The sequence below is a fragment of the Gavialis gangeticus genome, unplaced genomic scaffold, assembly GCF_001723915.1.
Source record: "Gavialis gangeticus isolate Ggan-Ray unplaced genomic scaffold, GavGan_comp1, whole genome shotgun sequence".
Classification (NCBI taxonomy): domain Eukaryota; kingdom Metazoa; phylum Chordata; order Crocodylia; family Gavialidae; genus Gavialis; species Gavialis gangeticus.
The window spans coordinates 43,116,176-43,125,219 of record NW_017729034.1 but is presented as its reverse complement, the minus strand read 5'-3'; the positions used below and the strand labels follow the sequence as shown (position 1 = coordinate 43,125,219).

The following is a 9,044-nucleotide window of genomic DNA, read 5'->3' as shown; positions in this document are numbered from 1 at the left end:
TGGTTGCAACTCTGAACAATATCTGAAAGGTTCAGATGTGCCTTCCTCTTTCTACTTGGATTCTTTCATAGTTTCATGGTTGTTAAGGGCTGGAAAGGACCTTACAGATCATCAGGTCCAGCCCCCCTGCACTTGGGCAGAAAGACCGCTGCAATCAGATGACCCCAGCAAGATGGGTATCAAGATGCTTTTGCAATCCAAGTGTAATCTGCCACATACATACTGGTATAATCACAGGTATCTACTCACTCATTTTTACAAGTAGATTCTTTTGAAATGGAAGCATTGCTTGTCAGTTACAAACATGACTGTATCAGTAACTGTTTTCATTACAGAATGCTTCTTTGCCTAGGATGATTCTTGTTTTCTATCTCTTCTGCATTCCTGCCTCATGATGCGCATGTTGTTGAGGATGAGTCCCATTATGTTTCATTACAAACAATGCAAATCTAGTAGTATTCCTTGTCTTTTCAGACTTGTGTAACTTTAGATCAGTATCCTCCCAGACACCACTTTTTTCTCCTTGTTACACAAAATCATGTTGTTTGGGTGCTTAATTTTCGAGTATTAAAGCTATCTAAATTCATGGGGATCACTATGTGATACTGGACTATAGGCTACTTTTTAGTAGGAACATTTTTAGATAATATGACAAGTTTAATGGAGGTCACCTTCGACTGTATTGTTTTGTCAGTTTAGGAGTACCAGTGCTGTTGCTTTTCAGACTTCTGTGAGTGTGATAGTGGTCTTTTGCAAGTGCTTGATCCTTAGGTTTATATCAAAAAATAGGGTATTTTATATGAAATTCATCTATCAATTATGATGAGGCTTCATAGTACCTAATAGGAATTTGTCCCAGGGCAATAAGGGAAAAGGGGTGGGGACCCCTTCCCCGGCACCGGGGCTGTGGTGGAGAAGCCCTGTGGTTATGTGACCCCCCCCCCCAGTAACCCCACAAGGGGGAAATACTTACCCCTGGAAGGCATGCTGAACAGGGAGCAGCAGCAGACAAACTGCCCGCGTGGTTTACCAGCCGCTTGTTTATGTGGCTAGGACCAGTGTGAGGTGGTAACATCAGCAGGGGACGCTGGCCAGCTCTGATAACTGGTGGCAGAGAGAATGCTGGGGGTGCACCAGCTGAGAGGTGGCTGGGCACTCCCCTCAGCGCAGCTGGAGCATCTCACTGGAGGGACCCAGGACAGGACCCTGAAGAAGGATCCACTCCACAGCTGAGAAGGCAAACCAAGTCTGGACTGGGAAGGACATTGAGGGACGTGTTGTCACAGCGCCTGCAGGATACACGAGTGGGGAGGCAACACTGTACCTCCCCAGCACTTCAGTTCTTTTCTTGTACTTCTGAGTTGCCCCCAAGAGCAGGAGGTGACCACTCGCTCTTCCCTGGAGCTGAGAATTGAGGGGCCCCTGGAGACTCCAGGCTAGGACACATGAAGTCAAGCAGGCCATGCTCTGGCCCATGGATACACAATCCCCAGGCAGGGATGGGCCGTTTGGGCATAACCAAGGTCCACCTTGACAGGTCCAAAATACAGGTTCCTCGCACGCAAGGCGGCATGCTAATTCGATGCCGCTTTCATGCTGCCCTACCATACTAGGAGTATGGGTCGAGGTCACGCCAGCAGGCCCAATGACCGAAGTATACAGACCAACCAACATCTAGCTGAACACCACGTGCTGGTGCATGGAAGGGATGTAGGGGACGTGGAGCCCCAAGAACATCCACTGGTGACATCTCACAGAAAAATCCCAACTCCAAGGGAGCCTCCCACTCTTGAAGAGAGCAACTAGTCATGGCGGGCGAGTATCAGGGGTCTCCCTGGGGAGGTGATGCGCTAACAGCAATAATGCCCGAGGGAAACCACAGACAGGACTGGAACAGCCGGTCTTGAGCCACTCAAGAGCAGCTACTCAAAACCTGGCAGGTACAGAATTCAATCACTGAGGGCATCACCATGACTCAGGTCAGTAACTTTGGTATTATTGACTCAGACTTCTCTGTAGTTGGAGATGGTCCTGCTTTGAGCCCGGGGTTGGACTAGATGACCTCCTGATGTCTTTCCAGCCCTAATTTTCTATGATTGTAGGTCTTTAAAATTTCTTTGAGTCAGCTGAGTGGTTTTTCTTGGTCTTTCTCTTTTAAACAATGTTTGGCTGAAACAGTATCCCTGTAAGATCCATATTATGTACTATTTAGATGTTGGTATGTGGCTAGAAACAAAATTGAAGCCTGCATGGTATGCCCCTACTTCCTGCTTTGAGTAAATAATCCAATACAAAGCTTGGAGTTTTATTTTCCTTATAGGCAAGTTACTTGTGGCACATGATTTGCTTTCTCATGCATCTGCAGAATTCTTTGATTATAGTTCCAGTGGCTCCTGCTTTCTAACTCATTGGAATATACAACATCTGTCTATATAAAGTGAGACATCCTTTGTATATACAGCCAATAATTGCCATTAATTTTCCCATAAAAGTTATTAGATTTAGGCCCTTGACCTCACTAATATCAAGTCCTGTCTACCTTTCTAGTACACTTGTGGTTCTAGTTTTGCCCCAGTTCATTTTGGGTAACAGTTTTCCCCATTAAATAATCACATTCTGTGTTATCTTAGGAGTCTTTTCTGTGTCTTGCAAGCAAATCTACAGTCTGTTAGTTCAGCCTTTAGCTTTGCCTTTATTGTGATATTTCTGCATTCATTGAGGTAGTCTTAGAACTTGGGACACAGCTGTTATAGTCTGGGGTAACATCTAAAAAAGAAAACATCACACAGCTCATTTAAAAAAACCATGAGCAGTGCTTTTTCTTTTCAATTTGACAGCAAATTGTTTCCATTCCAAAGTTGACTTGGAATTACAGTGACTTCTTCAGCATCATATTTTCCCTTGATAGTATTCTGTCTCTAAACTTTAATTTTTATTTAATTGACAAGTTATGTAAACCAGTAAAATGTTTCTAATGTACAAATATTTTGTTGTTCAAAGTTCTGCAATACAAGTCCAATATTAAGAGTGCACAGTACTAACTTTTTCCAGCTTTGCTATTTGGCATGGACATAAGTCTAATCAAAATAATATTCTAGAAAAGGACTTCTTAATATATTTTAAAATATTTAGCATGTTTCAAAACATTAAATGATATTGGTGATTGGGAAGTATTTGGTTGACCTATTTACTCCTAAACTGCTTGGGGCATGGCTCTGTAAGTTTTGTTCGACTACAGTATTCTGCCTAAGTATAAAACTAGATATAAAATACAGACTTAGTCTATTATTAGGGGCATTATGGGGCAGAAAATGTACATTTACATGTGTGAGCCTAGCACAGTAAGGCTGTGGCTCCAATTTGATTTTCTGGTCATTACTATTACTGAAATATGAAACAATATACAGCTTTCTTTGAGGCATTTAAGATTGACTGCTCTAAGCAATAAAATACTGGATTAGATGCGCCATTTGGTCATCCCATTATGACAGATGCTACTCTCCTCTGATATTTGTTCTATAGGGCTAGGGACAGAAGTTACACACAAACCAGTTTAAGTTATCAGAAACTGGTTTAAACCAGAACAGAAGCTTAGTGATTTCAAAATGCCCAAAACCTGGTTGAATGTAGTGATTTGGGTCAAACTGCTTAATGAAACTTCTGCCCCGGGCCCCTTTCTGGTTCAATTTAATCACAGTCCCCCAGCATCCCTGCATGCTTTCCAGCCCTGGGCTGGGCTGGGCTGTGCTATCTACTCCATCAGAGAAGGGTTGGGAGAGAGGCAGGGACTGCTCCCCCCTGCCACAAGGCAAACCCTGGCTGTGGTCTGGGGCCAAGGAGGGGGATTAAACTCACCTTCCCCCTGGGTACAAAGCTGCTCTGCTGCTGAACTTACTGAAACGTACTGCTGGCTGCAACTGTGGACTACAAATTCCAGGCACACCTGGAAGAAGAAAAAGGAAGTGATTAGCAACCCTGGAGAGTCCTACTGCTGTGAGTGTGGACTGCAAATCCCAGAGACCTTGGGAATATCAGGAAAAGGAAGCAAAAACACAGCCCATGCAGGCTGCGTGCCAGAGAGCCGTGATCTAGTGCCCCCTGGTTTCTGGCCTGAGCCACTGCAGGGATGTGGCTACATTTCCTGAATCAACAGTAAAATGTGTGTCCAGTTGTTTCTCAATTTAATCTTTGCAGTTTAGACTAACCTGCAAAGACTTAATTGATTCAGCCTCAGGCTTTTTGACTGTTTGTACTTAGTCTAGGAGAACAAAGCAGTGTGATATAATCCTATCACACAACAGAAATATACATTACAATTGTTTGTTCAGGCTGCTTATAATGTGAACTGAGAAAAAAGGAGTCTGTTTTACATACAAAAGTTATGGTTCTGCATGCAAACAATTTTATCATGAAGAAAATTTTTAGTAGGGGTTAGATTCTGTAAACCCTTACCTCATACAGAAGTTGCACTGCAATTAGTAGGCTAATTGCATGAGTAACAACAAATTTGGCCATTTGTGTTACTTTAAATTATCACAATAACCATATTGTAAAGGAAGAGCTCTTACATTCCCATCCAGTTCTGTTTAATGTGCTCTCCAGAGATGCTTTCTCTTCTTCCTTCAGATTTTAAGGCTTTTATGTTGGCAGCAGCAGTAGAAAGATACTTAGTTACATTCTGTATCATGTGCTGCATGAACTTAATGTCTTGACTTAGTCATTCACTTGGAAATGTGTGATGACCTAGTTGTTCTCTTTTAGGGTTCCAGTTCAACTTTCATTGAAGTAAATGGGAACTTTCCTGTTAACTTCAGGAGAAAATCAATCAGGCCTAGACTCTCAAAGATATTTATAGTCCTGACTCCCAATTTTTCAGGCCCTCAAGCTTTTTTCACTTTTATTAGCAGTCATTGTAACTTGGAACTCGTAGAAGCATAGAAACCTCACCATTCAAGTAATTCTGGCAAAGAAATACCAGATGTTTTACAATCCAAAAAAATATTGCATAACTCCAGTGTTTTCTGTAGTTAGACGTGGCCCTGCCCATTCCCACAACAGCAGGAAAGATTACTTGTGGGATGTGAACAGCTTTGTGCATTGTTCTCTAGAGCCCTCACTTTTTAAGTTTAAAAAAAAAATGAAATACACCAGTCCCCCGGAATCTGTCTGTTGTGTCCTGAAAGAAAACCTTCAAGATGTATGGTCGATACATTTTTTTATAGAAAACATGACACAGTAGCTCTGACTGAACTATCCCATTTTAGTAGGTGCCACTAACTAATTTACATGTAAATGCATTTTGGCATTTCACTATATTATTGCTCAATGCTTGTACGAAAGGAGAGAAAGTAAAATATGAAGTTCCATATTAGCTTTGTTCAAGGATAAAGAACTAATCTGGGTTCAGAAGATGCATAAATTAACATGAAAAGTCTTTAAGACTACATAGTAAGGAAGCATTAATAAAGCAAATTTTATCTTTCTGGAACTGGAGGACTCAGCTTTGATAAGTTTATGAGACACTTTATTGCTTTATCTTGACATTTGAAAATTTTAATGTAAAGACAAATATGCAGCAAAATTGCAGCAGCTTCACTTTTAGTCTGTGTATTTTAGGAGTCCAAAATTTCACCGCAGAATTTCACTGAACTCATCCTCTGTAGTGTTTTATTTAAAAATATTTGAGTGGACCAATTGAATTACATGTCTCTGGGTCTCAGCTGCAAGATCCCTTATTTTGTAACGCAGCTAACATACTAGCATAATAACTTCCAAGTAAATGTAAAATGCAATTGCACTGATATACTGATATTATCTCATGGAACTGATATTGTCCCCAAATATATTACCAAGGAGTACAACGGGCGGGATAAATGCTGAGAAATCTCTTGAGGTGTTCAGTATGGCAGTAAATGATACTACTGTTTGGTATATAATGTTCATGAAATTAAATCATTCTCTTGCTGTCAAGCAACATTCCATTTAATATTTGGACTGATAACCTCTTGGTAACTAGATACAACAGGATTCGTTAAATATATAAATGCTTGCGTCAGAGGGATATTTTTCCCTATTCTTCATAGTGTACTTTGAGCACTATATTATCTCAGAATGTCTGAGCATGGAGTCTAAGAACTCCACAAAATTTGAATATCTCTAATACAAAATAGAACTAAAGTTTTTAACAAATCTTTTTTTACCATCTTAATAAGAAATCCCATTGAAAAGGAAGGAAATTGGCTTCTTGACTTTTCTTTAAAGGTTACCTGAACACTGAAAAGCCAGCCAAAATGAAGCTATAAGTACCTATCTGAACTACTACTTTCTGACTGGAGCTAATATTACATTTCCTACTTTAAAAATTTCCCACTTTAAAACAGACACTTTCATAACAAACCTCTTAAATTCTGCCCTGAGCCACATCCTCTGAATTCTAGCTAATACATTTCTTTAAGTGTACATCAGTTAGGTCCCTCTTTCCAGAGTCTTTTTTTTTTTTTTTTTTAAGTGTTTCATTGGCTTAGTAGAGTGGGGAGCAACCTTTTTTGGTAGGCATGCCACAAATTAATCTCACACCCTCCCCAAGTGCCATTCCTTTCCCTTTCCCTTGTCTTCTCAGCTTTCTGCTTCCTGTCCTATCTGCCTTTTTGGCTACCTGTCTGCTCGCTGGTCTATCGTGTGCTGCGTAGAGAAGCTGTCTGTGCCACCTGTGGCATATGTACTGCAGGTTGACCACCTCTGTCCTACTTAGTACATCTGCACCTTTACTTTCTGAAGCATTTTAAAAGCACTTTGAGCACTTTGAATGCTATTTCTGGACATCCTGTTAAAAGTGGCATTTGAGTAATATTGTATCCTTGATGGTCCAGGAGTCATGTAAGTCAAGGATTTTTGTGGGTGATATCCTTTATTGAATCAACAGGACGGTTGGGATACAGATGACAATCATTCTAAGACAAGGCATTGTTCATCAAGTCAGACATCCAGCCAAATTACTGTGTTTTTTTGTTTGTTTGTTTGTTTGTTTGTTTTGCTAGGGACTGTTGCCATTTATCATTCTGAATGATTTGATTCAGAGCACTATAATATTACAAGATACTTTGTTTTCAAGATAAAGCAGTGTGTTGTCTCATACTATTCAAAGCTGAGCCCCTGACTCCAGAAAACTGGGATTAGTTTTGGTAATCTACTTCCTTATTATGTGGAGGCAAAACAAAAACAAATCCATAGAGTTTTGTGAAAATCTCATGTACAAGGTATCTCAGCTAAAGCAGTATTAATATCCCCAAACAAAATTTTACCTTTCATTCCTAAGTTTCTCTGAACCAGGTTTCTTTTCTTTTTCTTTCCTGTCTAGTTGCCCAGTGATGATCTTTCTCAGTGTTAGTATGATTCAAATCAGCTGAGTTTCCTTCACCCCCTCTGTCACCCATACCCACATACATTTAATTTCTTTGATGATAATTTTAATCTTCTAATGGGAGGTACTCGTGCCAGAAGAAGTGGGATTGCACTCTCCACATAGCACTGCTTTAATTAATATATACTAGTATTTGTTTGTGAGAGGGTCAGTTGTTTCTTTCTGCTCCTCCCACGTTCCTATAAAATACAGTAATGGCTGTTAAAAGAATGTTCGTCTCTAAGTTTCTTTTTTTGTTTTTATAAAAAAAAAAAAATTAATCTGCATAATAGTGACTTGGGTAAGCTTATGTTACATATTATTTCCAAAGGGTGTTTTTTATGTATACTTTTCTGAAAATCGAGTAAGATTAAAGGGTAATAATGGGGCAGAAGTGAAAGAAGAGAACTTAAAAGCCCCACCAACTGAAAAGACTAGATCTTATCTTAGTAGGGGGGAAAAGAAAGTACCTTTAGTGTTCTCAAAGCTGATAACTGATTAGACTTCCATACATAAAGTGGTATCACAGTTTGAATGTGATAAATTTACAGTTGTCAGGGATTTATAAAGACCTTTAAACTACTTCCATTCTTATATTAGTACAGATTTGCATAGGTTTGGTGTTTAGTAGATGGTTTGATCAAGTGAGTCAGTCAGAGCTGAAATACTCGCAATACACTTCAGCATAAGCCAGGCTAAAATTTTTCAAAATACAGTAGTTGGTTTTTATTTTTTTAACAATTTTTAAATGGAATAATGTTAATGAAAAGTTTTATCATTACTTCAAAGATTATTTTTCCATTAATTAGATTTAGTTCTTTTCCTGTGTCTAATTTATATGATGTACAGTTTATGGGGGAAACTCCTCTATAACTAACAGAAAAAAGGGGAAAATATTTCAGTTCATGTTTGTTTTCAGAGTTGAGTTAGCTGTGCTGCGAACTGCTACATTTTGCAAAGTCCCAAAGTCATTGGCTATGTGTACAAAATAGTTTAACTGTGAAAGTTAACTGATAGCCTGAATAATGAATATTCTTAATTTCAGTCATTGCATCAGTACATGTGAAAAGCCAATATAAATTATGATTACAATAGAATATGTAGAATAGTGACTCTGTTTTCCTCTTTTACAAAGCTGTGGCACTAGTAAGTAATTTTAGATATTTGTTGTAAGCAAGATATTTTGGTGTAAAAGCTCGCTCGCTCACTCTCTCTCTGTGGGGCTTAGTTTAGAGCTAATAAAACTTTTTAGTTCAATTAGTCTATATATTAAATTAATATATATATGTGTGTGTGTGTGTACACACACACACACACACACACACACACACACACACACACACACACACACACTAGCCAGTTGCCCCATCAAGAATGATGGGGGGGTGTGGGAGGGAAGTGGACTAGGATGGAGTGCCACCACCTGACGCCCCACACTGCTGCTGTTCTGCCTGTTGCAGGGAGCAGCATGGGGGAGCTGAGGCCAGCAGCGCTCTCTCTGGTCCTCAGCGCAGCTTCAGAATCATTGGTGGCATTCCCCCATGCTTGGAGCACTCTGATTGGCTGTTTCCAGCAGCCAGTCAGAGTGCAAATAAAGCGTTACAGACAGACAGACAAACTTAGGCTTTTATAATATTAGAATATT

At 39.7% G+C, this 9,044-nt stretch overlaps 1 protein-coding gene across 4 annotated transcripts in view; it reads left to right on the top strand.

Moving 5' to 3' along the window:
* The window catches only part of SDCCAG8 (serologically defined colon cancer antigen 8), a 181,158-nt gene that overhangs the window by 14,942 nt on the left and 157,172 nt on the right, over positions 1 to 9,044 (top strand). The window contains exon 1 of one of the 4 annotated variants that reach the window (XM_019527202.1): positions 8,483 to 8,545. The exons of the other annotated variants lie outside the window; for them this stretch is intronic. The gene's annotated coding sequence lies outside the window, so the exon portion shown is untranslated. Of the gene's footprint in view, positions 1 to 8,482; positions 8,546 to 9,044 lie in introns of those variants that run through there. 4 annotated transcript variants of the gene reach the window in all.